Genomic DNA, 21,601 nt, shown 5'->3' on the forward strand with positions numbered 1-21,601 from the left:
TCAACATTTAATTTCAAGAAACTTTATCTTCATGTAATGTGGTTTTGAAAAATTTCCTGAGAGTCTTTGGAGTGAATCTGAATTTGTCCTCTCAAAAAAGAACTCTAGGAACATCAAACAGATTTTTGTGCATATGTCTGTTGTTCTTTTGGCACTAGAAAAATCCTTTGGACAGTCAATGAGGAGGGACTATTTCACCTCTTTGTGTTCTCTGTCCCTATTAGGGTAGGGAATCAACCTTCTACAGTGCTGTCATGAAATATATCTAGAAACGGATTTGCTGGTAAGTCTACTTTCATAGTTTTCACCTCATACATCAATAGACCATAACGATACTTAATAAACAAAAACTTAACAAGTAGGTAATCATAGTTTAAAAAATGTGAAATGCCCATGTCATTCTGACATGTTTCAGCACATTTTGGGACAAATGGTCTCACTTTTAACAATCAATAAAATATTTTCTCTAAATTTTTGTCTCTTTTTTGCTCCAATTGTTTGCATCTCATAAAAAATAAAACTTGATGTAACATTATGCATGCAAATTGTGTTTTATGTGCGACCATGACCTATTCTAGAAGCACAGGGTCAGAATTATACTGGTGCATGGAGACAAACTGAAAATGTAAAAATTCAATGGCAAAATTGCTGTCTTTTTCTACTCATTCACAAATAGTTAATGAATGTTATTAAATATGTACAGCAAAATGGAAGGCGTTTCAAACAGAAATCATGCTTCAAAAAACAGTCAAATGAAAAATTATAATATATCCCTCCAGGTGTGACACTTGACATTTGCAGAGTGTCAAACCCCCGAGAAAATGTATAGATATGGCAGAAATAGCTCAGTTGGGAGAGCGTTAGACTGAAGATCTAAAGGTCCCTGGTCCAATCCCGGGTTTCGGCAAAATGCTTTTTCTTCACCGTTTACATTTTAAGGAGATATTAAACAAAGCACATGGACTGATCATGATCAAAAGGCCTAAAAATCTTAACTATCTACAGAAAACAAAATGTTAAAAATTTGAGAAACGGTAACTTTTTCCTTTTGAACACATGAATGTTTTTTAGTAATTTTTCCTCTATTTTGTTTTATTTCAGATTGACTTAGCTGTAAGAGGATTAAAAGGTAACCTGATAGCTGAAACAGACAGCACTTATCAGACACTAGCTGAATGATTATAGTCAGCTTGTTTGACTTTGAAACACTGAGGCATTACTGAGACAAATGTCCTTAAAAAATATGCTGTGGACAAAGTCAAAAAGGCAAAAAACACAAGTTGAACACAGGTCCGTCATCTTTAATTTGAAATATAGGAGGTTTCTACTTTAATGGTGAGACAAAGTATCTACATATTTGACATTGCTCCAGTGAGTAGAGCCCACTTAAAAATGTATGGGTTGCTTGTCTCTGCAAGCAAAAGCTGGGCACTAAACTGGCATACTTGCAATGCTGGATGGTTCAGAGTGAAAACACCTATAGGCTGACAATAGTAATTGCAGGTGTTGATTAACTCATTGTGCAAAATAATTTCTAAAATGTGGTCACTTTGGGAGGTTTTCTGCTGTTTTGGTACTCTGCAAATTTCATCTGCAAGGTATTCCTGCAAAATCTGCATTGCAAAACCCAAATAGGGCTCTTCCTTTCAAAGCCCTGCTGTGTGGCCAAACAGTAGTTTCTGAAGAAATGTGGTGCATCACCGCATTTGTGAGAAATCTAACATTTCTAATATCCAAACAAAATAAATGGAGGTTTAAAAATTAATGCAGACGAAAAGTACGCATATAAAAAATGTTATTTATTGACTTTTTTGGGGTGGTGTGACAAGTTTTTAATCACAAGGAATGGTAACATTTCTGCTGACTAGCATGGAAGGAGTTAAGTTCCAATTGCATATCGAAGCGGTCTAAGGCGAGCGGTCTAATACCGAGCCGTCTAAGGCGCTGCGTTCAGGTCGCAGTCTCCCCTGGAGGCGTGGGTTCAAATCCCACTTCTGACATCAATATTTAATTTCAAGAAACTTTATCTTCATTTATTGATTAGATGAGGTCAAACAAAACTTAGTAATGTGGTTTTGAAAAATTTCCTGAGAGTCTTTGGAGTGAATCTGAATTTGTCCTCTCAAAAAAGAACTCTAGGAACATCAAACAGATTTTTTGTGCATATGTCTGTTGTTCTTTTGGCACTAGAAAAATCCTTTGGACAGTCAATGAGGAGGGACTATTTCACCTCTTTGTGTTCTCTGTCCCTATTAGGGTAGGGAATCAACCTTCTACAGTGCTGTCATGAAATATATCTAGAAACGGATTTGCTGGTAAGTCTACTTTCATAGTTTTCACCTCATACATCAATAGACCATAACGATACTTAATAAACAAAAACTTAACAAGTAGGTAATCATAGTTTAAAAAATGTGAAATGCCCATGTCATTCTGACATGTTTCAGCACATTTTGGGACAAATGGTCTCACTTTTAACATTAACAATCAATAAAATATTTTCTCTAAATTTTTGTCTCTTTTTTGCTCCAATTGTTTGCATCTCATAAAAAATAAAACTTGATGTAACATTATGCATGCAAATTGTGTTTTATGTGCGACCATGACCTATTCTAGAAGCACAGGGTCAGAATTATACTGGTGCATGGAGACAAACTGAAAATGTAAAAATTCAATGGCAAAATTGCTGTCTTTTTCTACTCATTCACAAATAGTTAATGAATGTTATTAAATATGTACAGCAAAATGGAAGGCGTTTCAAATAGAAATCATGCTTCAAAAAACAGTCAAATGAAAAATTATAATATATCCCTCCAGGTGTGACACTTGACATTTGCAGAGTGTCAAACCCCCCAGAAAATGTATAGATAAGGCCGAAATAGCTCACTTGGGAGAGCGTTAGACTGAAGATCTAAAGGTCCCTGGTCCAATCCCGGGTTTCGGCAAAATGCTTTTTCTTCACCGTTTACATTTTAAGGAGATATTAAACAAAGCACATGGACTGATCATGATCAAAAGGCCTAAAAATCTTAACTATCTACAGAAAACAAAATGTTAAAAATTTGAGAAACGGTAACTTTTTCCTTTTGAACACATGAATTTTTTTTAGTAATTTTTCCTCTATTTTGTTTTATTTCATATTGACTTAGCTGTAAGAGGATTAAAAGGTAACCTGATAGCTGAAACAGACAGCACTTATCAGACACTAGCTGAATGATTATAGTCAGCTTGTTTGACTTTGAAACACTGAGGCATTACTGAGACAAATGTCCTTAAAAAATATGCTGTGGACAAAGTCAAAAAGGCAAAAAACACAAGCTCCACACAGGTCCGTCATCTTTAATTTGAAATATAGGAGGTTTCTACTTTAATGGTGAGACAAAGCATCTACATATTTGACATTGCTCCAGTGAGTAGAGCCCACTTAAAAATGTATGGGTTGCTTGTCTCTGCAAGCAAAAGCTGGGCACTAAACTGGCATACTTGCAATGCTGGATGGTTCAGAGTGAAAACACCTATAGGCTGACAATAGTAATTGCAGGTGTTGATTAACTCATTGTGCAAAATAATTTCTAAAATGTGGTCACTTTGGGAGGTTTTCTGCTGTTTTGGTACTCTGCAAATTTCATCTGCAAGGTATTCCTGCAAAATCTGCATTGCAAAACCCAAATAGGGCTCTTCCTTTCAAAGCCCTGCTGTGTGGCCAAACAGTAGTTTCTGAAGAAATGTGGTGCATCACCGCATTTGTGAGAAATCTAACATTTCTAATATCCAAACAAAATAAATGGAGGTTTAAAAATTAATGCAGACGAAAAGTACGCATATAAAAAATGTTATTTATTGACTTTTTTGGGGTGGTGTGACAAGTTTTTAATCACAAGGAATGGTAACATTTCTGCTGTCTAGCATGGAAGGAGTTAAGTTCCAATTGCATATCGAAGCGGTCTAAGGCGAGCGGTCTAATACCGAGCGGTCTAAGGTGCTGCGTTCAGGTCGCAGTCTCCCCTCGAGGCGTGGGTTCAAATCCCACTTCTGACATTTAATTTCAAGAAACTTTATCTTCATTTATTGATTAGATGAGGTCAAACAAAACTTAGTAATGTGGTTTTGAAAAATTTCCTGAGAGTCTTTGGAGTGAATCTGAATTTGTCCTCTCAAAAAAGAACTCTAGGAACATCAAACAGATTTTTTGTGCGTATGTCTGTTGTTCTTTTGGCACTAGAAAAATCCTTTGGACAGTCAATGAGGAGGGACTATTTCACCTCTTTGTGTTCTCTGTCCCTATTAGGGTAGGGAATCAACCTTCTACAGTGCTGTCATGAAATATATCTAGAAACGGATTTGCTGGTAAGTCTACTTTCATAGTTTTCACCTCATACATCAATAGACCATAACGATACTTAATAAACAAAAACTTAACAAGTAGGTAATCATAGTTTAAAAAATGTGAAATGCCCATGTCATTCTGACATGTTTCAGCACATTTTGGGACAAATGGTCTCACTTTTAACAATCAATAAAATATTTTCTCTAAATTTTTGTCTCTTTTTTGCTCCAATTGTTTGCATCTCATAAAAAATAAAACTTGATGTAACATTATGCATGCAAATTGTGTTTTATGTGCGACCATGACCTATTCTAGAAGCACAGGGTCAGAATTATACTGGTGCATGGAGACAAACTGAAAATGTAAAAATTCAATGGCAAAATTGCTGTCTTTTTCTACTCATTCACAAATAGTTAATGAATGTTATTAAATATGTACAGCAAAATGGAAGGCGTTTCAAATAGAAATCATGCTTCAAAAAACAGTCAAATGAAAAATTATAATATATCCCTCCAGGTGTGACACTTGACATTTGCAGAGTGTCAAACCCCCCAGAAAATGTATAGATATGGCAGAAATAGCTCAGTTGGGAGAGCGTTAGACTGAAGATCTAAAGGTCCCTGGTCCAATCCTGGGTTTCGGCAAAATGCTTTTTCTTCACCGTTTACATTTTAAGGAGATATTAAACAAAGCACATGGACTGATCATGATCAAAAGGCCTAAAAATCTTAACTATCTACAGAAAACAAAATGTTAAAAATTTGAGAAACTGTAACTTTTTCCTTTTGAACACATGAATGTTTTTTAGTAATTTTTCCTCTATTTTGTTTTATTTCAGATTGACTTAGCTGTAAGAGGATTAAAAGGTAACCTGATAGCTGAAACAGACAGCACTTATCAGACACTAGCTGAATGATTATAGTCAGCTTGTTTGACTTTGAAACACTGAGACATTACTGAGACAAATGTCCTTAAAAAATATGCTGTGGACAAAGTCAAAAAGGCAAAAAACACAAGCTCCACACAGGTCCGTCATCTTTAATTTGAAATATAGGAGGTTTCTACTTTAATGGTGAGACAAAGCATCTACATATTTGACATTGCTCCAGTGAGTAGAGCCCACTTAAAAATGTATGGGTTGCTTGTCTCTGCAAGCAAAAGCTGGCCACTAAACTGGCATACTTGCAATGCTGGATGGTTCAGAGTGAAAACACCTATAGGCTGACAATAGTAATTGCAGGTGTTGATTAACTCATTGTGCAAATAATTTCTAAAATGTGGTCACTTTGGGAGGTTTTCTGCTGTTTTGGTACTCTGCAAATTTCATCTGCAAGGTATTCCTGCAAAATCTGCATTGCAAAACCCAAATAGGGCTCTTCCTTTCAAAGCCCTGCTGTGTGGCCAAACAGTAGTTTCTGAAGAAATGTGGTGCATCACCGCATTTGTGAGAAATCTAACATTTCTAATATCCAAACAAAATAAATGGAGGTTTAAAAATTAATGCAGACGAAAAGTACGCATATAAAAAATGTTATTTATTGACTTTTTTGGGGTGGTGTGACAAGTTTTTAATCACAAGGAATGGTAACATTTCTGCTGACTAGCATGGAAGGAGTTAAGTTCCAATTGCATATCGAAGCGGTCTAAGGCGAGCGGTCTAATACCGAGCGGTCTAAGGCGCTGCGTTCAGGTCGCAGTCTCCCCTGGAGGCGTGGGTTCAAATCCCACTTCTAACATCAACATTTAATTTCAAGTAACTTTATCTTCATTTATTGATTAGATGAGGTCAAACAAAACTTAGTAATGTGGTTTTGAAAAATTTCCTGAGAGTCTTTGGAGTGAATCTGAATTTGTCCTCTCAAAAAAGAACTCTAGGAACATCAAACATATTTTTTGTGCATATGTCTGTTGTTCTTTTGGCACTAGAAAAATCCTTTGGACAGTCAATGAGGAGGGACTATTTCACCTCTTTGTGTTCTCTGTCCCTATTAGGGTAGGGAATCAACCTTCTACAGTGCTGTCATGAAATATATCTAGAAACGGATTTGCTGGTAAGTCTACTTTCATAGTTTTCACCTCATACATCAATAGACCATAACGATACTTAATAAACAAAAACTTAACAAGTAGGTAATCATAGTTTAAAAAATGTGAAATGCCCATGTCATTCTGACATGTTTCAGCACATTTTGGGACAAATGGTCTCACTTTTAACATTAACAATCAATAAAATATTTTCTCTAAATTTTTGTCTCTTTTTAGCTCCAATTGTTTGCATCTCATAAAAAATAAAACTTGATGTAACATTATGCATGCAAATTGTGTTTTATGTGCGACCATGACCTATTCTAGAAGCACAGGGTCAGAATTATACTGGTGCATGGAGACAAACTGAAAATGTAAAAATTCAATGGCAAAATTGCTGTCTTTTTCTACTCATTCACAAATAGTTAATGAATGTTATTAAATATGTACAGCAAAATGGAAGGCGTTTCAAATAGAAATCATGCTTCAAAAAACAGTCAAATGAAAAATTATAATATATCCCTCCAGGTGTGACACTTGACATTTGCAGAGTGTCAAACCCCCCAGAAAATGTATAGATAAGGCAAAAATAACTCAGTTGGGAGAGCGTTAGACTGAAGATCTAAAGGTCCCTGGTCCAATCCCGGGTTTCGGCAAAATGCTTTTTCTTCACCGTTTACATTTTAAGGAGATATTAAACAAAGCACATGGACTGATCATGATCAAAAGGCCTAAAAATCTTAACTATCTACAGAAAACAAAATGTTAAAAATTTGAGAAACGGTAACTTTTTCCTTTTGAACACATGAATGTTTTTTAGTAATTTTTCCTCTATTTTGTTTTATTTCAGATTGACTTAGCTGTAAGAGGATTAAAAGGTAACCTGATAGCTGAAACAGACAGCACTTATCAGACACTAGCTGAATGATTATAGTCAGCTTGTTTGACTTTGAAACACTGAGGCATTACTGAGACAAATGTCCTTAAAAAATATGCTGTGGACAAAGTCAAAAAGGCAAAAAACACAAGCTGAACACAGGTCCGTCATCTTTAATTTGAAATATAGGAGGTTTCTACTTTAATGGTGAGACAAAGCATCTACATATTTGACATTGCTCCAGTGAGTAGAGCCCACTTAAAAATGTATGGGTTGCTTGTCTCTGCAAGCAAAAGCTGGGCACTAAACTGGCATACTTGCAATGCTGGATGGTTCAGAGTAAAAACACCTATAGGCTGACAATAGTAATTGCAGGTGTTGATTAACTCATTGTGCAAAATAATTTCTAAAATGTGGTCACTTTGGGAGGTTTTCTGCTGTTTTGGTACTCTGCAAATTTCATCTGCAAGGTATTCCTGCAAAATCTGCATTGCAAAACCCAAATAGGGCTCTTCCTTTCAAAGCCCTGCTGTGTGGCCAAACAGTAGTTTCTGAAGAAATGTGGTGCATCACCGCATTTGTGAGAAATCTAACATTTCTAATATCCAAACAAAATAAATGGAGGTTTAAAAATTAATGCAGACGAAAAGTACGCATATAAAAAATGTTATTTATTGACTTTTTTGGGGTGGTGTGACAAGTTTTTAATCACAAGGAATGGTAACATTTCTGCTGACTAGCATGGAAGGAGTTAAGTTCCAATTGCATATTGAAGCGGTCTAAGGCGAGCGGTCTAATACCAAGCGGTCTAAGGCGCTGCGTTCAGGTCGCAGTCTCCCCTGGAGGCGTGGGTTCAAATCCCACTTCTGACATCAACATTTAATTTCAAAAAACTTTATCTTCATTTATTGATTAGATGAGGTCAAACAAAACTTAGTAATGTGGTTTTTGAAAAATTTCCTGAGAGTCTTTGGAGTGAGTCTGAATTTGTCCTCTCAAAAAAGAACTCTAGGAACATCAAACAGGTTTTTTGTGCATATGTCTGTTGTTCTTTTGGCACTAGAAAAATCCTTTGGACAGTCAATGAGGAGGGACTATTTCACCTCTTTGTGTTCTCTGTCCCTATTAGGGTAGGGAATCAACCTTCTACAGTGCTGTCATGAAATATATCTAGAAACGGATTTGCTGGTAAGTCTACTTTCATAGTTTTCACCTCATACATCAATAGACCATAACGATACTTAATAAACAAAAACTTAACAAGTAGGTAATCATAGTTTAAAAAATGTGAAATGCCCATGTCATTCTGACATGTTTCAGCACATTTTGGGACAAATGGTCTCACTTTTAACAATCAATAAAATATTTTCTCTAAATTTTTGTCTCTTTTTTGCTCCAATTGTTTGCATCTCATAAAAAATAAAACTTGATGTAACATTATGCATGCAAATTGTGTTTTATGTGCGACCATGACCTATTCTAGAAGCACAGGGTCAGAATTATACTGGTGCATGGAGACAAACTGAAAATGTAAAAATTCAATGGCAAAATTGCTGTCTTTTTCTACTCATTCACAAATAGTTAATGAATGTTATTAAATATGTACAGCAAAATGGAAGGCGTTTCAAATAGAAATCATGCTTCAAAAAACAGTCAAATGAAAAATTATAATATATCCCTCCAGGTGTGACACTTGACATTTGCAGAGTGTCAAACCCCCCAGAAAATGTATAGAAATGGCCGAAATACCTCAGTTGGGAGAGCGTTAGACTGAAGATCTAAAGGTCCCTGGTCCAATCCCGGGTTTCGGCAAAATGCTTTTTCTTCACCGTTTACATTTTAAGGAGATATTAAACAAAGCACATGGACTGATAATGATCAAAAGGCCTAAAAATCTTAACTATCTACAGAAAACAAAATGTTAAAAATTTGAGAAACGGTAACTTTTTCCTTTTGAACACATGAATGTTTTTTAGTAATTTTTCCTCTATTTTGTTTTATTTCAGATTGACTTAGCTGTAAGAGGATTAAAAGGTAACCTGATAGCTGAAACAGACAGCACTTATCAGACACTAGCTGAATGATTATAGTCAGCTTGTTTGACTTTGAAACACTGAGGCATTACTGAGACAAATGTCCTTAAAAAATATGCTGTGGACAAAGTCAAAAGGCAAAAAACACAAGCTGAACACAGGTCCGTCATCTTTAATTTGAAATATAGGAGGTTTCTACTTTAATGGTGAGACAAAGCATCTACATATTTGACATTGCTCCAGTGAGTAGAGCCCACTTAAAAATGTATGGGTTGCTTGTCTCTGCAAGCAAAAGCTGGCCACTAAACTGGCATACTTGCAATGCTGGATGGTTCAGAGTGAAAGCACCTATAGGCTGACAATAGTAATTGCAGGTGTTGATTAACTCATTGTGCAAAATAATTTCTAAAATGTGATCACTTTGGGAGGTTTTCTGCTGTTTTGGTACTCTGCAAATTTCATCTGCAAGGTATTCCTGCAAAATCTGCATTGCAAAACCCAAATAGGGCTCTTCCTTTCAAAGACCTGCTGTGTGGCCAAACAGTAGTTTCTGAAGAAATGTGGTGCATCACCGCATTTGTGAGAAATCTAACATTTCTAATATCCAAACAAAATAAATGGAGGTTTAAAAATTAATGCAGACGAAAAGTACGCATATAAAAAATGTTATTTATTGACTTTTTTGGGGTGTGTGACAAGTTTTTAATCACAAGGAATGGTAACATTTCTGCTGACTAGCATGGAAGGAGTTAAGTTCCAATTGCATATCGAAGCGGTCTAAGGCGAGCGGTCTAAGGCGCTGCGTTCAGGTCGCAGTCTCCCCTGGAGGCTTGGGTTCCAATCCCACTTCTGACATCAACATTTAATTTCAAGAAACTTTATCTTCATTTATTGATTAGATGAGGTCAAACAAAACTTAGTAATGTGGTTTTGAAAAATTTCCTGAGAGTCTTTGGAGTGAATCTGAATTTGTCCTCTCAAAAAAGAACTCTAGGAACATCAAACAGATTTTTTGTGCATATGTCTGTTGTTCTTTTGGCACTAGAAAAATCCTTTGGACAGTCAATGAGGAGGGACTATTTCACCTCTTTGTGTTCTCTGTCCCTATTAGGGTAGGGAATCAACCTTCTACAGTGCTGTCATGAAATATATCTAGAAACGGATTTGCTGGTAAGTCTACTTTCATAGTTTTCACCTCATACATCAATAGACCATAACGATACTTAATAAACAAAAACTTAACAAGTAGGTAATCATAGTTTAAAAAATGTGAAATGCCCATGTCATTCTGACATGTTTCAGCACATTTTGGGACAAATGGTCTCACTTTTAACAATCAATAAAATATTTTCTCTAAATTTTTGTCTCTTTTTTGCTCCAATTGTTTGCATCTCATAAAAAATAAAACTTGATGTAACATTATGCATGCAAATTGTGTTTTATGTGCGACCATGACCTATTCTAGAAGCACAGGGTCAGAATTATACTGGTGCATGGAGACAAACTGAAAATGTAAAAATTCAATGGCAAAATTGCTGTCTTTTTCTACTCATTCACAAATAGTTAATGAATGTTATTAAATATGTACAGCAAAATGGAAGGCGTTTCAAATAGAAATCATGCTTCAAAAAACAGTCAAATGAAAAATTATAATATATCCCTCCAGGTGTGACACTTGACATTTGCAGAGTGTCAAACCCCCCAGAAAATGTATAGATATGGCCGAAATAGCTCAGTTGGGAGAGCGTAAGACTGAAGATCTAAAGATCCCGGGTTTCGGCAAAATGCTTTTTCTTCACCGTTTACATTTTAAGGAGATATTAAACAAAGCACATGGACTGATCATGATCAAAAGGCCTAAAAATCTTAACTATCTACAGAAAACAAAATGTTAAAAATTTGAGAAACGGTAACTTTTTCCTTTTGAACACATGAATGTTTTTTAGTAATTTTTCCTCTATTTTGTTTTATTTCAGATTGACTTAGCTGTAAGAGGATTAAAAGGTAACCTGATAGCTGAAACAGACAGCACTTATCAGACACTAGCTGAATGATTATAGTCAGCTTGTTTGACTTTGAAACACTGAGGCATTACTGAGACAAATGTCCTTAAAAAATATGCTGTGGACAAAGTCAAAAAGGCAAAAAAACACAAGCTCCACACAGGTCCGTCATCTTTAATTTGAAATATAGGAGGTTTCTACTTTAATGGTGAGACAAAGCATCTACATATTTGACATTGCTCCAGTGAGTAGAGCCCACTTAAAAATGTATGGGTTGCTTGTCTCTGCAAGCAAAAGCTGGGCACTAAACTGGCATACTTGCAATGCTGGATGGTTCAGAGTGAAAACACCTATAGGCTGACAATAGTAATTGCAGGTGTTGATTAACTCATTGTGCAAAATAATTTCTAAAATGTGGTCACTTTGGGAGGTTTTCTGCTGTTTTGGTACTCTGCAAATTTCATCTGCAAGGTATTCCTGCAAAATCTGCATTGCAAAACCCAAATAGGGCTCTTCCTTTCAAAGCCCTGCTGTGTGGCCAAACAGTAGTTTCTGAAGAAATGTGGTGCATCACCGCATTTGTGAGAAATCTAACATTTCTAATATCCAAACAAAATAAATGGAGGTTTAAAAATTAATGCAGACGAAAAGTACGCATATAAAAAATGTTATTTATTGACTTTTTTGGGGTGGTGTGACAAGTTTGTAATCACAAGGAATGGTAACATTTCTGCTGACTAGCATGGAAGGAGTTAAGTTCCAATTGCATATCGAAGTCAGGATGGCCGAGCGGTCAAAGGCCGAGCGGTCAAAAGCACAGCGTTCAGGTCGCAGTCTCCCCTGGAGGCGTGGGTTCAGATCCCACTTCTGACATCAACATTTAATTTCAAGAAACTTTATCTTCATTTATTGATTAGATGAGGTCAAACAAAACTTAGTAATGTGGTTTTGAAAAATTTCCTGAGAGTCTTTGGAGTGAATCTGAATTTGTCCTCTCAAAAAAGAACTCTAGGAACATCAAACAGATTTTTTGTGCATATGTCTGTTGTTCTTTTGGCACTAGAAAAATCCTTTGGACAGTCAATGAGGAGGGACTATTTCACCTCTTTGTGTTCTCTGTCCCTATTAGGGTAGGGAATCAACCTTCTACAGTGCTGTCATGAAATATATCTAGAAACGGATTTGCTGGTAAGTCTACTTTCATAGTTTTCACCTCATACATCAATAGACCATAACGATACTTAATAAACAAAAACTTAACAAGTAGGTAATCATAGTTTAAAAAATGTGAAATGCCCATGTCATTCTGACATGTTTCAGCACATTTTGGGACAAATGGTCTCACTTTTAACAATCAATAAAATATTTTCTCTAAATTTTTGTCTCTTTTTTGCTCCAATTGTTTGCATCTCATAAAAAATAAAACTTGATGTAACATTATGCATGCAAATTGTGTTTTATGTGCGACCATGACCTATTCTAGAAGCACAGGGTCAGAATTATACTGGTGCATGGAGACAAACTGAAAATGTAAAAATTCAATGGCAAAATTGCTGTCTTTTTCTACTCATTCACAAATAGTTAATGAATGTTATTAAATATGTACAGCAAAATGGAAGGCATTTCAAATAGAAATCATGCTTCAAAAAACAGTCAAATGAAAAATTATAATATATCCCTCCAGGTGTGACACTTGACATTTGCAGAGTGTCAAACCCCCCAGAAAATGTATAGTTATGGACGAAATAGCTCAGTTGGGAGAGCGTTAGACTGAAGATCTAAAGGTCCCGGGTTTCGGCAAAATGCTTTTTCTTCACCATTTACATTTTAAGGAGATATTAAACAAAGCACATGGACTGATCATGATCAAAAGGCCTAAAAATCTTAACTATCTACAGAAAACAAAATGTTAAAAATTTGAGAAACGGTAACTTTTTCCTTTTGAACACATGAATGTTTTTTAGTAATTTTTCCTCTATTTTGTTTTATTTCAGATTGACTTAGCTGTAAGAGGATTAAAAGGTAACCTGATAGCTGAAACAGACAGCACTTATCAGACACTAGCTGAATGATTATAGTCAGCTTGTTTGACTTTGAAACACTGAGGCATTACTGAGACAAATGTCCTTAAAAAATATGCTGTGGACAAAGTCAAAAAGGCAAAAAACACAAGCTCCACACAGGTCCGTCATCTTTAATTTGAAATATAGGAGGTTTCTACTTTAATGGTGAGACAAAGCATCTACATATTTGACATTGCTCCAGTGAGTAGAGCCCACTTAAAAATGTATGGGTTGCTTGCCTCTGCAAGCAAAAGCTGGGCACTAAACTGGCATACTTGCAATGCTGGATGGTTCAGAGTGAAAACACCTATAGGCTGACAATAGTAATTGCAGGTGTTGATTAACTCATTGTGCAAAATAATTTCTAAAATGTGGTCACTTTGGGAGGTTTTCTGCTGTTTTGGTACTCTGCAAATTTCATCTGCAAGGTATTCCTGCAAAATCTGCATTGCAAAACCCAAATAGGGCTCTTCCTTTCAAAGTCCTGCTGTGTGGCCAAACAGTAGTTTCTGAAGAAATGTGGTGCATCACCGTATTTGTGAGAAATCTAACATTTCTAATATCCAAACAAAATAAATGGAGGTTTAAAAATTAATGCAGACGAAAAGTACGCATATAAAAAATGTTATTTATTGACTTTTTTGGGGTGGTGTGACAAGTTTGTAATCACAAGGAATGGTAACATTTCTGCTGACTAGCATGGAAGGAGTTAAGTTCCAATTGCATATCGAAGTCAGGATGGCAGAGTGGTCTAAGGCGCAGCGTTCAGGTCGCAGTCTCCCTTGGAGGCGTGGGTTCAAATCCCACTTCTGACATCAACATTTAATTTCAAGAAACTTTATCTTCATTTATTGATTAGATGAGGTCAAACAAAACTTAGTAATGTGGTTTTGAAAAATTTCCTGAGAGTCTTTGGAGTGAATCTGAATTTGTCCTCTCAAAGAAGAACTCTAGGAACATCAAACAGATTTTTTGTGCATATGTCTGTTGTTCTTTTGGCACTAGAAAAATCCTTTGGACAGTCAATGAGGAGGGACTATTTCACCTCTTTGTGTTCTCTGTCCCTATTAGGGTAGGGAATCAACCTTCTACAGTGCTGTCATGAAATATATCTAGAAACGGATTTGCTGGTAAGTCTACTTTCATAGTTTTCACCTCATACATCAATAGACCATAACGATACTTAATTAACAAAAACTTAACAAGTAGGTAATCATAGTTTAAAAAATGTGAAATGCCCATGTCATTCTGACATGTTTCAGCACATTTTGGGACAAATGGACTCACTTTTAACAATCAATAAAATATTTTCTCTAAATTTTTGTCTCTTTTTTGCTCCAATTGTTTGCATCTCATAAAAAATAAAACTTGATGTAACATTATGCATGCAAATTGTGTTTTATGTGTGACCATGACCTATTCTAGAAGCACAGGGTCAGAATTATACTGGTGCATGGAGACAAACTGAAAATGTAAAAATTCAATGGCAAAATTGCTGTCTTTTTCTACTCATTCACAAATAGTTAATGAATGTTATTAAATATGTACAGCAAAATGGAAGGCGTTTCAAATAGAAATCATGCTTCAAAAAACAGTCAAATGAAAAATTATAATATATCCCTCCAGGTGTGACACTTGACATTTGCAGAGTGTCAAACCCCCCAGAAAATGTATAGATATGGCTGAAATAGCTCAGTTGGGAGAGCGTTAGACTGAAGATCTAAAGGTCCCTGGTCCAATCCCGGGTTTCGGCAAAATGCTTTTTCTTCACCGTTTACATTTTAAGGAGATATTAAACAAAGCACATGGACTGATCATGATCAAAAGGCCTAAAAATCTTAACTATCTACAGAAAACAAAATGTTAAAAATTTGAGAAACGGTAACTTTTTCCTTTTGAACACATGAATGTTTTTTAGTAATTTTTCCTCTATTTTGTTTTATTTCAGATTGACTTAGCTGTAAGAGGATTAAAAGGTAACCTGATAGCTGAAACAGACAGCACTTATCAGACACTAGCTGAATGATTATAGTCAGCTTGTTTGACTTTGAAACACTGAGGCATTACTGAGACAAATGTCCTTAAAAAATATGCTGTGGACAACGTCAAAAAGGCAAAAAACACAAGCTCCACACAGGTCCGTCATCTTTAATTTGAAATATAGGAGGTTTCTACTTTAATGGTGAGACAAAGCATCTACATATTTGACATTGCTCCAGTGAGTAGAGCCCACTTAAAAATGTATGGGTTGCTTGTCTCTGCAAGCAAAAGCTGGGCACTAAACTGGCATACTTGCAATGCTGGATGGTTCAGAGTGAAAACACCTATAGGCTGACAATAGTAATTGCAGGTGTTGATTAACTCATTGTGCAAAATAATTTCTAAAATGTGGTCACTTTGGGAGGTTTTCTGCTGTTTTGGTACTCTGCAAATTTCATCTGCAAGGTATTCCTGCAAAATCTGCATTGCAAAACCCAAATAGGGCTCTTCCTTTCAAAGCCCTGCTGTGTGGCCAAACAGTAGTTTCTGAAGAAATGTGGTGCATCACCGTATTTGTGAGAAATCTAACATTTCTAATATCCAAACAAAATAAATGGAGGTTTAAAAATTAATGCAGACGAAAAGTACGCATATAAAAAATGTTATTTATTGACTTTTTTGGGGTGGTGTGACAAGTTTTTAATCACAAGGAATGGTAACATTTCTGCTGACTAGCATGGAAGGAGTTAAGTTCCAATTGCATATCGAAGTCAGGATGGCCGAGCGGTCTAAGGCGCAGCGTTCAGGTCGCAGTCTCCCCTGGAGGCGTGGGTTCAAATCCCACTTCTGACATCAACATTTAATTTCAAGAAACTTTATCTTCATTTATTGATTAGATGAGGTCAAACAAAACTTAGTAATGTGGTTTTGAAAAATTTCCTGAGAGTCTTTGGAGTGAATCTGAATTTGTCCTCTCAAAGAAGAACTCTAGGAACATCAAACAGATTTTTTGTGCATATGTCTGTTGTTCTTTTGGCACTAGAAAAATCCTTTGGACAGTCAATGAGGAGGGACTATTTCACCTCTTTGTGTTCTCTGTCCCTATTAGGGTAGGGAATCAACCTTCTACAGTGCTGTCATGAAATATATCTAGAAACGGATTTGCTGGTAAGTCTACTTTCATAGTTTTCACCTCATACATCAATAGACCATAACGATACTTAATTAACAAAAACTTAACAAGTAGGTAATCATAGTTTAAAAAATGTGAAATGCCCATGTCATTCTGACATGTTTCAGCACATTTTGGGACAAATGGACTCACTTTTAACAATCAATAAAATATTTTCTCTAAATTTTTGTCTCTTTTTTGCTCCAATTGTTTGCATCTCATAAAAAATAAAACTTGATGTAACATTATGCATGCAAATTGTGTTTTATGTGTGACCATGACCTATTCTAGAAGCACAGGGTCAGAATTATACTGGTGCATGGAGACAAACTGAAAATGTAAAAATTCAATGGCAAAATTGCTGTCTTTTTCTACTCATTCACAAATAGTTAATGAATGTTATTAAATATGTACAGCAAAATGGAAGGCGTTTCAAATAGAAATCATGCTTCAAAAAACAGTCAAATGAAAAATTATAATATATCCCTCCAGGTGTGACACTTGACATTTGCAGAGTGTCAAACCCCCCAGAAAATGTATAGATATGGCTGAAATATCTCAGTTGGGAGAGCGTTAGACTGAAGATCTAAAGGTCCCTGGTCCAATCCCGGGTTTCGGCAAAATGCTTTTTCTTCACCGTTTACATTTTAAGGAGATATTAAACAAAGCACATGGACTGATCATGATCAAAAGGCCTAAAAATCTTAACTATCTACAGAAAACAAAATGTTAAAAATTTGAGAAACGGTAACTTTTTCCTTTTGAACACATGAATGTTTTTTAGTAATTTTTCCTCTATTTTGTTTTATTTCAGATTGACTTAGCTGTAAGAGGATTAAAAGGTAACCTGATAGCTGAAACAGACAGCACTTATCAGACACTAGCTGAATGATTATAGTCAGCTTGTTTGACTTTGAAACACTGAGGCATTACTGAGACAAATGTCCTTAAAAAATATGCTGTGGACAACGTCAAAAAGGCAAAAAACACAAGCTCCACACAGGTCCGTCATCTTTAATTTGAAATATAGGAGGTTTCTACTTTAATGGTGAGACAAAGCATCTACATATTTGACATTGCTCCAGTGAGTAGAGCCCACTTAAAAATGTATGGGTTGCTTGTCTCTGCAAGCAAAAGCTGGGCACTAAACTGGCATACTTGCAATGCTGGATGGTTCAGAGTGAAAACACCTATAGGCTGACAATAGTAATTGCAGGTGTTGATTAACTCATTGTGCAAAATAATTTCTAAAATGTGGTCACTTTGGGAGGTTTTCTGCTGTTTTGGTACTCTGCAAATTTCATCTGCAAGGTATTCCTGCAAAATCTGCATTGCAAAACCCAAATAGGGCTCTTCCTTTCAAAGCCCTGCTGTGTGGCCAAACAGTAGTTTCTGAAGAAATGTGGTGCATCACCGTATTTGTGAGAAATCTAACATTTCTAATATCCAAACAAAATAAATGGAGGTTTAAAAATTAATGCAGACGAAAAGTACGCATATAAAAAATGTTATTTATTGACTTTTTTGGGGTGGTGTGACAAGTTTTTAATCACAAGGAATGGTAACATTTCTGCTGACTAGCATGGAAGGAGTTAAGTTCCAATTGCATATCGAAGTCAGGATGGCCGAGCGGTCTAAGGCGCAGCGTTCAGGTCGCAGTCTCCCCTGGAGGCGTGGGTTCAAATCCCACTTCTGACATCAACATTTAATTTCAAGAAACTTTATCTTCATTTATTGATTAGATGAGGTCAAACAAAACTTAGTAATGTGGTTTTGAAAAATTTCCTGAGAGTCTTTGGAGTGAATCTGAATTTGTCCTCTCAAAGAAGAACTCTAGGAACATCAAACAGATTTTTTGTGCATATGTCTGTTGTTGGCACTAGAAAAATCCTTTGGACAGTCAATGAGGAGGGACTATTTCACCTCTTTGTGTTCTCTGTCCCTATTAGGGTAGGGAATCAACCTTCTACAGTGCTGTCATGAAATATATCTAGAAACGGATTTGCTGGTAAGTCTACTTTCATAGTTTTCACCTCATACATCAATAGACCATAACGATACTTAATTAACAAAAACTTAACAAGTAGGTAATCATAGTTTAAAAAATGTGAAATGCCCATGTCATTCTGACATGTTTCAGCACATTTTGGGACAAATGGTCTCACTTTTAACAATCAATAAAATATTTTCTCTAAATTTTTGTCTCTTTTTTGCTCCAATTGTTTGCATCTCATAAAAAATAAAACTTGATGTAACATTATGCATGCAAATTGTGTTTTATGTGTGACCATGACCTATTCTAGAAGCACAGGGTCAGAATTATACTGGTGCATGGAGACAAACTGAAAATGTAAAAATTCAATGGCAAAATTGCTGTCTTTTTCTACTCATTCACAAATAGTTAATGAATGTTATTAAATATGTACAGCAAAATGGAAGGCGTTTCAAATAGAAATCATGCTTCAAAAAACAGTCAAATGAAAAATTATAATATATCCCTCCAGGTGTGACACTTGACATTTGCAGAGTGTCAAACCCCCCAGAAAATGTATAGATATGGCTGAAATAGCTCAGTTGGGAGAGCGTTAGACTCAAGATCTAAAGGTCCTTGGTCCAATCCCGGGTTTTGGCAAAATGCTTTTTCTTCACCGTTTACATTTTAAGGAGATATTAAACAAAGCACATGGACTGATCATGATCAAAAGGCCTAAAAATCTTAACTATCTACAGAAAACAAAATGTTAAAAATTTGAGAAACGGTAACTTTTTCCTTTTGAACACATGAATGTTTTTTAGTAATTTTTCCTCTATTTTGTTTTATTTCAGATTGACTTAGCTGTAAGAGGATTAAAAGGTAACCTGATAGCTGAAACAGACAGCACTTATCAGACACTAGCTGAATGATTATAGTCAGCTTGTTTGACTTTGAAACACTGAGGCATTACTGAGACAAATGTCCTTAAAAAATATGCTGTGGACAACGTCAAAAAGGCAAAAAACACAAGCTCCACACAGGTCCGTCATCTTTAATTTGAAATATAGGAGGTTTCTACTTTAATGGTGAGACAAAGCATCTACATATTTGACATTGCTCCAGTGAGTAGAGCCCACTTAAAAATGTATGGGTTGCTTGTCTCTGCAAGCAAAAGCTGGGCACTAAACTGGCATACTTGCAATGCTGGATGGTTCAGAGTAAAAACACCTATAGGCTGACAATAGTAATTGCAGGTGTTGATTAACTCATTGTGCAAAATAATTTCTAAAATGTGGTCACTTTGGGAGGTTTTCTGCTGTTTTGGTACTCTGCAAATTTCATCTGCAAGGTATTCCTGCAAAATCTGCATTGCAAAACCCAAATAGGGCTCTTCCTTTCAAAGCCCTGCTGTGTGGCCAAACAGTAGTTTCTGAAGAAATGTGGTGCATCACCGTATTTGTGAGAAATCTAACATTTCTAATATCCAAACAAAATAAATGGAGGTTTAAAAATTAATGCAGACGAAAAGTACGCATATAAAAAATGTTATTTATTGACTTTTTTGGGGTGGTGTGACAAGTTTTTAATCACAAGGAATGGTAACATTTCTGCTGACTAGCATGGAAGGAGTTAAGTTCCAATTGCATATCGAAGTCAGGATGGGCGAGCGGTCTAAGGCGCTGCGTTCAGGTCGCAGTCTCCCCTGGAGGCGTGGGTTCAAATCCCACTTCTGACATCAACATTTAATTTCAAGTAACTTTATCTTCATGTAATGTGGTTTTGAAAAATTTCCTGAGAGTCTTTGGAGTGAATCTGAATTTGTCCTCTCAAAAAAGAACTCTAGGAACATCAAACAGATTTTTTGTGCATATGTCTGTTGTTCTTTTGGCACTAGAAAAATCCTTTGGACAGTCAATGAGGAGGGACTATTTCACCTCTTTGTGTTCTCTGTCCCTATTAGGGTAGGGAATCAACCTTCTACAGTGCTGTCATGAAATATATCTAGAAACGGATTTGCTGGTAAGTCTACTTTCATAGTTTTCACCTCATACATCAATAGACCATAACGATACTTAATAAACAAAAACTTAACAAGTAGGTAATCATAGTTTAAAAAATGTGAAATGCCCATGTCATTCTGACATGTTTCAGCACATTTTGGGACAAATGGTCTCACTTTTAACAATCAATAAAATATTTTCTCTAAATTTTTGTCTCTTTTTTGCTCCAATTGTTTGCATCTCATAAAAAATAAAACTTGATGTAACATTATGCATGCAAATTGTGTTTTATGTGCGACCATGACCTATTCTAGAAGCACAGGGTCAGAATTATACTGGTGCATGGAGACAAACTGAAAATGTAAAAATTCAATGGCAAAATTGCTGTCTTTTTCTACTCATTCACAAATAGTTAATGAATGTTATTAAATATGTACAGCAAAATGGAAGGCGTTTCAAATAGAAATCATGCTTCAAAAAACAGTCAAATGAAAAATTATAATATATCCCTCCAGGTGTGACACTTGACATTTGCAGAGTGTCAAACCCCCCAGAAAATGTATAGATATGGCAGAAATAGCTCAGTTGGGAGAGTGTTAGACTGAAGATCTAAAGGTCCTTGGTCCAATCCCGGGTTTCGGCAAAATGCTTTTTCTTCACCATTTACATTTTAAGGAGATATTAAACAAAGCACATGGACTGATCATGATCAAAAGGCCTAAAAATCTTAACTATCTACAGAAAACAAAATGTTAAAAATTTGAGAAACGGTAACTTTTTCCTTTTGAACACATGAATGTTTTTTAGTAATTTTTCCTCTATTTTGTTTTATTTCAGATTGACTTAGCTGTAAGAGGATTAAAAGGTAACCTGATAGCTGAAACAGACAGCACTTATCAGACACTAGCTGAATGATTATAGTCAGCTTGTTTGACTTTGAAACACTGAGGCATTACTGAGACAAATGTCCTTAAAAAATATGCTGTGGACAACGTCAAAAAGGCAAAAAACACAAGCTCCACACAGGTCCGTCATCTTTAATTTGAAATATAGGAGGTTTCTACTTTAATGGTGAGACAAAGCATCTACATATTTGACATTGCTCCAGTGAGTAGAGCCCACTTAAAAATGTATGGGTTGCTTGCCT

At 35.8% G+C, this 21,601-nt stretch overlaps 1 non-coding gene across 1 annotated transcript; it reads left to right on the top strand.

The window, feature by feature from the left end:
- The first annotated feature begins 19,038 nt into the window (after nt 1-19,038).
- TRNAL-CAA (transfer RNA leucine (anticodon CAA)) lies at nt 19,039-19,111 on the top strand. The gene has a single exon. It is a non-coding gene; the product is annotated as a tRNA-Leu (tRNA).
- The last annotated feature ends 2,490 nt before the right edge of the window (nt 19,112-21,601 follow it).

This window comes from Dendrobates tinctorius, unplaced genomic scaffold (genome assembly GCF_039654945.1).
Source record: "Dendrobates tinctorius isolate UK_male_01 unplaced genomic scaffold, ASM3965494v1 ptg000350l, whole genome shotgun sequence".
Taxonomy (NCBI): domain Eukaryota; kingdom Metazoa; phylum Chordata; class Amphibia; order Anura; family Dendrobatidae; genus Dendrobates; species Dendrobates tinctorius.